At 28.8% G+C, this 7,036-nt stretch overlaps 1 long non-coding RNA gene across 2 annotated transcripts; it reads right to left on the bottom strand.

Moving 5' to 3' along the window:
- Positions 1–990: 990 nt before the first annotated feature.
- On the bottom strand, positions 991–3,151 carry LOC139848050 (uncharacterized). 2 transcript variants are annotated; one of them, XR_011759815.1, is made up of 4 exons: positions 2,763–3,151; positions 2,046–2,102; positions 1,767–1,826; positions 991–1,419 (listed from the first exon to the last, which is right to left on the bottom strand). It is a non-coding gene; the product is annotated as an uncharacterized lncRNA (long non-coding RNA). The 2 variants fall into 2 exon arrangements; XR_011759814.1 differs by having other exon boundaries at positions 991–1,826.
- Positions 3,152–7,036: the final 3,885 nt, after the last annotated feature.

Raw genomic sequence — 7,036 nt, forward strand, 5'->3', positions numbered from 1 at the left:
ACATTTATATATTAAAAACTACAACAAAACAGACTTCCATATTGCATAAATGGAACATAACAAATTTCTAACACTGCATTGGTTCATACAAAATGTCAAACTATCTATAATATGTATATCTAGTATTCAACCATGACTGAATAGATGATTAGAGTACAAATAACTTATAAGATTCTTAATCTTCTAAGCGGCAATCAGTAAATTCTTGAATCAAATAGCATAGTTCTCTTGAATCGATTGAGTTTGCCATTATATTTAACAAAATACAACGCGAATCTCCAACTGTATTCTGCAGCCCATTCCCAATTGTCCAGTAAAATAGCCTTTTACATTGCACCCATCCTATAGCTCTGCTCATATTACCACCAACCCACAAATCAGTATATTCATAATTACATAAAAGAGTAGATACAATTGCTAGTTATTAGATCAGATTGGGCTTACATTATAGCTGCTAGCAAGTTTGTGAGAGAGTCGTTATAGTATTTTACCCTCTTTTTTCCTTCAGTTCTTTTAGAGAATTAAATAGGTTGTTTGGGTGATCTATCCGTGTGACAACACAAGTATGCAATTAAAAATTATGAACATACAATCTTTATATAACTATCAGTAAAAATTTCCAAGTGACAATGGCTAGAGAACTTTCATATATGTTCTTGACATAATTAATAAGCTTCTAAAACCTTCTCGGCATTTGTATAGCAATATCAAACTCGCTAGCATTATACATAATGTAATTAGTTACAATGGAGTTGATATTATATAGTTAGAAATCTTTTCTGTTACATACCCGCTCACCCATGGGCCATGGCTTTCCGGTATTTTCGTGCTGAAGTAAACATATAATCAAGCCTAAGGTTGATTGTTATACTTTGTTACACAACCTAACAAACCCACCCATTTTTACAATATAAATAGCCTAAAAGTCAACTGAATAAAGTAGTTATCTCGATCATATCTATTCGAAAATTGCTAAAAAAAAAAAAAAACAAAAAATACCTCAATAACACAACTACAACCCAAATCATAAATATGTTAAGCGGCTGTGAACTAATACACTTAAAGTATGTATCTATTATGTGGTTAGGTTGTTGATCAATATGCAACTTTCAGTTTATAACACTTAAACTAACACGGCTCAATAACACTTAAACTTTCACCACCTGTATTGAAGTATGCAAGTTTATACTTGTAGTACTTAATAATGTACGCTATAAGTTACTTAGTGTAGGAGTTTCTTTTAGAGAGCGATGAGGTGAAAAACTTCACGGGGGGTAAATACAACAAAAAATAAACTATCTGGGACATAAAAAGAAAAGATAAATAACCAAACTTACCTACCATTTTTTCTTCCCATGAGACCACCTTATATAAAACTGGTGGCAATACACTATTGATGTTGCTATTGTTATCTGGGATCTGAAATATGAACCGATATGATGAGTAAGTAGAGTAGCAGATATACATTTAACTTAGAATTCAACTTAAATTGTTCATAAAGGAACCGCCCAATCAAATTGGAATTATGAGTACCCGATTGTTCACAAACATTACCACCACAATTACCTTTTCTTTGTATCTTTCTCGTCAACATTATACTATGAAAGACTATTGTGCCACAAATGCAACAGAAATGTACAACAACATATGCAACAAAATAGAATAAATAAGAAAGCAACACAAACAAACATACAAACTATCTTAAAAATAACCATCACAACATAAAAATAACAGCAAACAACATCCTACATAAGAGCATACATTACCTTGCGCAAGAATAAACAACCACAACAGATTCGATTTTAAGTCAAAAAAGGAAACGCAACCTGTTAACAACAAACACATAGCAAATCATAAGTATCCACATTCCACACATATTATCTTACTTGAATTTGAAGCCATAAACACCTAACAGCTTCTATATTACATAAAACACAAAAACCTTCCTATCTTTTAAAATATCCTATCATATATAGAAAACGAATTAACAACAACACAAACTTTTAAACACAATTAGAGATGAAAAACAAGAATGAGATATGTACCTTAAGTGCTCAGCATAATTTTGGCCAACTCTTCATCTTTAGCTATGGGTGATAGTTCTGCATTATTAAAAGAAAAAATACAAGTATGTAATGCATTTCAGATAAGCTCTAACGTCATCTAACAAAGGGCTCATTCCAATAGGTTAAATATAATACCAAATGCAAGCAAAAGCCATCTGTGTAAAATAGACTTGGCTTCCTATAACACGTTGTATGGCAGAGTATAGATAAAGAAAACAAAGCCGGGTAAACCAGCGGTTCTGTATCCACTCCAAGTTGCAGTGATCTATTTATCCTTTAATAAATCCATCCATTTGTCTCTTTACTGATACCATTTATGAGTATACTAAATGGCATAGTTCATGAACATGTATCTCACTTTACATAGGGAACGACATTATGCATTTTTGAGACTTCCCAAATGATGTTTAGATCCTTAGTACACTTCTCTGGTCAAATGTTCAAATCCCACATATTAGGTCGAGACATTGTGAATTAAAGTAAATTTTACCCAATAACAAACTATTAAAAAACGACATAGAAATAAGTATTTCATCCTATCACCATCAACAATTACAGACTCCACATTGATTTTTGATTTAGTTATTTATTTCTACAAATAAAGTTAACATAAGCAATTATTCATTAATTTATTTATCGTGAAAAAAAAAAAACTAAACAGCTACATTCGTGAACCTATAACAAACTTTAAATTACCTTTCAAAAGAAGAACGATCATCAAAAAGAACAATTCCTTGGCCAAAACCAATATGCGTATGAACATTATGATGCCATCATCATCCATATATAACAATTTTATCAATTTCAAATTTGAATCAATCAATTTCGATTTTTTAACGGGCCATAATTTGCGGGACGGCTAAAAAAAATCAGGATTTAATAGACCTTAAGTTGGTATAAGCATCCAGTTACAAGAGAACTTCCAGAAACTGAATCGGATTATGTGATAATTTTAGGGCAAAACTGTGTATGAGAGAAGAACGTAGGTGTGTTTTTAATTCCTGAACGATAATTCAGTTGTTTGTTCTATAAATTGATGGCTAGGGTTAATCAAGGGTTGGGATGGGCTGAAACTTTTTGATTCAGAGAGTATATCCACAGAAATTTTTGATGAAGTGAGGGGGAAAATAGCACGCCAAGAAAATGTGGAAAAAAAAAATTAATGAAGTCAAAGTGGCAAATATATTTTTTTTGGCAAAAATATTATTCATTTAGTTCGGTATTTCATTTTGAAATTTCTTCTCAAATTAATAATTCACTTCTATAAATAGAAAAAAAAATAATAAACTTAAGTTCTATGTGAATATGATTAAAGGAGAAATAAAAGGTAAGGATAAAATTTGAAAGTAAACATAAAATAGAGTACTTTTATGACATTTCTTTAAACTGTGTATTTTTTGTCTGTGAACTATTAATATATGAGCGAGAGAGTAATATAATATGTATATATATATAATAGAACCAATGTTATAGTAGAACAACAATGAGCAGATCATAACGATCTGTTGTGGGAATACATTGTCACGAGACGACAAAAACTCAATGACACTCACTCGATTCATTATAAACAATATGAACGACAACTATAGAACAAGCATTAGGAATTACAATTGAAATGTATAAGATATATAAACCACCAAACCAAAGCCTAAAACATACACATAAACTCGACCCTGTATCCAACCCCGCATCTTCATTCCTCAATAACTGTCGATCCAAACCAAACACCGAGCAACCCAAAAAACACCAAACCCGAGGCCTATTTACCAAAGTCAACAAAGTCAGCAACGCCGGAAAAATGGAATGAAAGATCAGAACAAGCCGCAACAGAACAGTACCAAATGCAAATTCAAACCAAATAAGAACCAGTCATCTTCACCAAGTTTTCTAAGGACATTTACAAACCGCTCAGATTCAAACATGTCAAGACCCGTCCTAATCCATCCGGACGAAGTCCATGTCGATTATAAACGATTCACAACAGTTGATTACATCGCGAGGTACTTGACCTCTATATGATACATTTTACAAAAATTGCATTCGTTTTTGAAAAGACAATCTTTCATTACATCGAAAGTTGACGGCGTGCATACCATTTTATAATATATCTAACTATAATTAACTTAATAATAATCTTGATGAACTCAACGACTCGAATGCAACGTCTTTTGAAATATGTCATGAATGACTCCAAGTAATATCTTTAAAATGAGCAATTGCACAGCGGAAGACTTCTTTCATACCTGAGAATAAACATGTTTTCAAGTATCAACTAAAAGGTTGGTGAGTTCATTAGTTTAACATAAATAATCATTTCATAATTTTAATAGACCACAAGATTTCATATTTCCATTTCTCATAAACATACGTCCCATGTGTAGAGACAAAAATATCATTCATATGGATTGAACACCTGGTAACCGACATTCACAATATGCATATAAAAATATCCCCATCATTCCGGGATCCTCCTTAGGACATGATATAAATTTCGAAGTACTAGCATCCGGTACTTTGGATGGGGCTTGTTGGGCCCGATAGATCTATCTTTAGAGTTCGCGTCAATTAGGGTGTCTGTTCCCTAATTCTTAGATTACCAGACTTAATAAAAGCGGCATATTCGATTTCGATAATTCAACCATATAATGTAGTTTCAATTACTCGTGTCTATTTCGTAAAACAGTTATAAAAGTTGCGCATGTATTCTCAGCCCAAAAATGTAAAGGGTAAAAAGGCAAATGAAAACTCACCTAATGTATTTTGTAGTAAAAATACATATGACGACAATAAACAACTGAACAATGCAGGGTTGGCCTCGGATTCACGAACCTATATCATTTGTGTATTCATTAATATATATATAATCGTAATCGAAAAAATATATATATATTATTATTAGTGATGTAATTTTTATATTAATAACTTATATATATACTTCATTATTTAATTAAATGTATCCATTTTGTATAAAAATATTAATATAGTTATATTAATATATATTTGGTTAATATTATAATAAGATACCTAATTTGTTATTTATGTGAATATCCATATACAAATGTTAATAATAAAAATTTATATTAGGGTTTATATATGATGACAACATATATTTATATATTAGTTGTTTCATTTTATATATAGTTTATTTACTTTCATTTTAACGAAAAAAAAATAGTGATATGTATTATTAGTATTAGTGTAATGTATTTTTTATGTAAAAATATATATTTGTCATAATACTAGTAATGATACTTATGATAATAATTATAATGATGGTGATAATAGTAGTAATGATCTTATTAATGATAATATTAATAATTGTTTTAATAATAAATCGTATAATGATAATAACAGTAGTTTTTAATAAAAAGTTTAATGATATTAAAGATAATACTTTTGATAACAATACCTAATATTTAATAATAATAATAACTATAACAACCATATTACTAATGATAATCTTTATAATAATATTTTTGTTAATAATAATAATAATTCTACAATGATACTAATACTAATATCAATGATAATAATAATAATAGTTTGTGTTACCTTCGTAGGGACAATAATAATAATAATCATATTCGTAATAATAATAATAGTTATATTTTGTATCAATAATAATAATACTTTTAGTTCATAACGATATTACTTAATAATAACTAAAATGATAATAATAAGAGTAATGTTATAATATTAACAATAATAATAATAATATCTTTAATACTCATAAGTATGAGTATAACTATATTCCTTAATAATATTTACTATAACCTTAATCATACTTCTAATTTTTTTTAGGATTAATAATAACTGTCATAATAATGGTAACAATAAATAATATTAACAACAATATTAATAATAATTAATAATAATAATAATAAAAAGCATATGTTAGTATACTACCTTCAAATTAAGAATGTAAAAAGAATAGGCCACTATGGGGCTCAAACCCTTGATCCCCTTGTTCACTCAATCACTCCTTAAACCGTCCGTCCAAATTAGTTTTTCTGTTATAGACCCCAATCGAAAATTGTTTAAACAGTTTCTATATATATACCATTTCCTCTCCTTCTTCTCTAACCCGTAGTCGATCAAGAACCATACTCATGTCATTATAAGTTTCCAAATTAGTTTTAGACTTTATTAATTATCACAGAAACATGTATCTTTGATGAATTGCTGAAAATAAAATTAAAAAAATAAAATAACAGCTTGTTCGCTGTTCGTAATACAAAAGAAGAAAAAAAAATTGGATTTCGATTTCAAGAACGATTTACAATATAATTATAAAATGAAACATGTTTAAAATCATCACTGGAAACTATTAAAATCATCAATTGAACTTTAGATATCAAAATAAACTCGAATTTTTACCAAGAACAAATATGTTGACTTTTTATTTGCAAACTTTGACTCATCAATTCGCCATCGATATGAAGAATTGGGTTTTGAGATTTTGGATACAGTTTAAACGAACAATTACTAACCTAACTGCATTTACACAATTTGCAAAAATTTTCGAATTCAAGAAGTTGCAATTTGGGTTTAGAGACAGAAATATCGAGTTGTGAAATAAAAAAAAATTCTGTTTTTCATTCCAATAATAGCTGAGATGGGTCATATATACACAATGATAAAAAGATTGATAGAATCCTTGAAGCAGTACACTCGATTGGAATTTAGTTCAAGTGGTAGACATGAGGTTTCGTAAGCAAAAGAAAAATAAGAAAGAAAGTAGAAAAGGGATGGAGACATGTAAGAGATTCACCTAATGCATCTTTATGTAATTCGATATATACAAACATATATCTGTTACTTATTTGTTTATATATATATATATATATATATATATATATATATATATATATATATATATATATATATATATATATATATATATATATATATATATATATATATATATCCATATCTAGCAAGAAACAAGGATTTAAAAGTTGATAGTGAGT

The sequence above is a fragment of the Rutidosis leptorrhynchoides genome, chromosome 5, assembly GCF_046630445.1.
Source record: "Rutidosis leptorrhynchoides isolate AG116_Rl617_1_P2 chromosome 5, CSIRO_AGI_Rlap_v1, whole genome shotgun sequence".
NCBI lineage: Eukaryota > Viridiplantae > Streptophyta > Magnoliopsida > Asterales > Asteraceae > Rutidosis > Rutidosis leptorrhynchoides.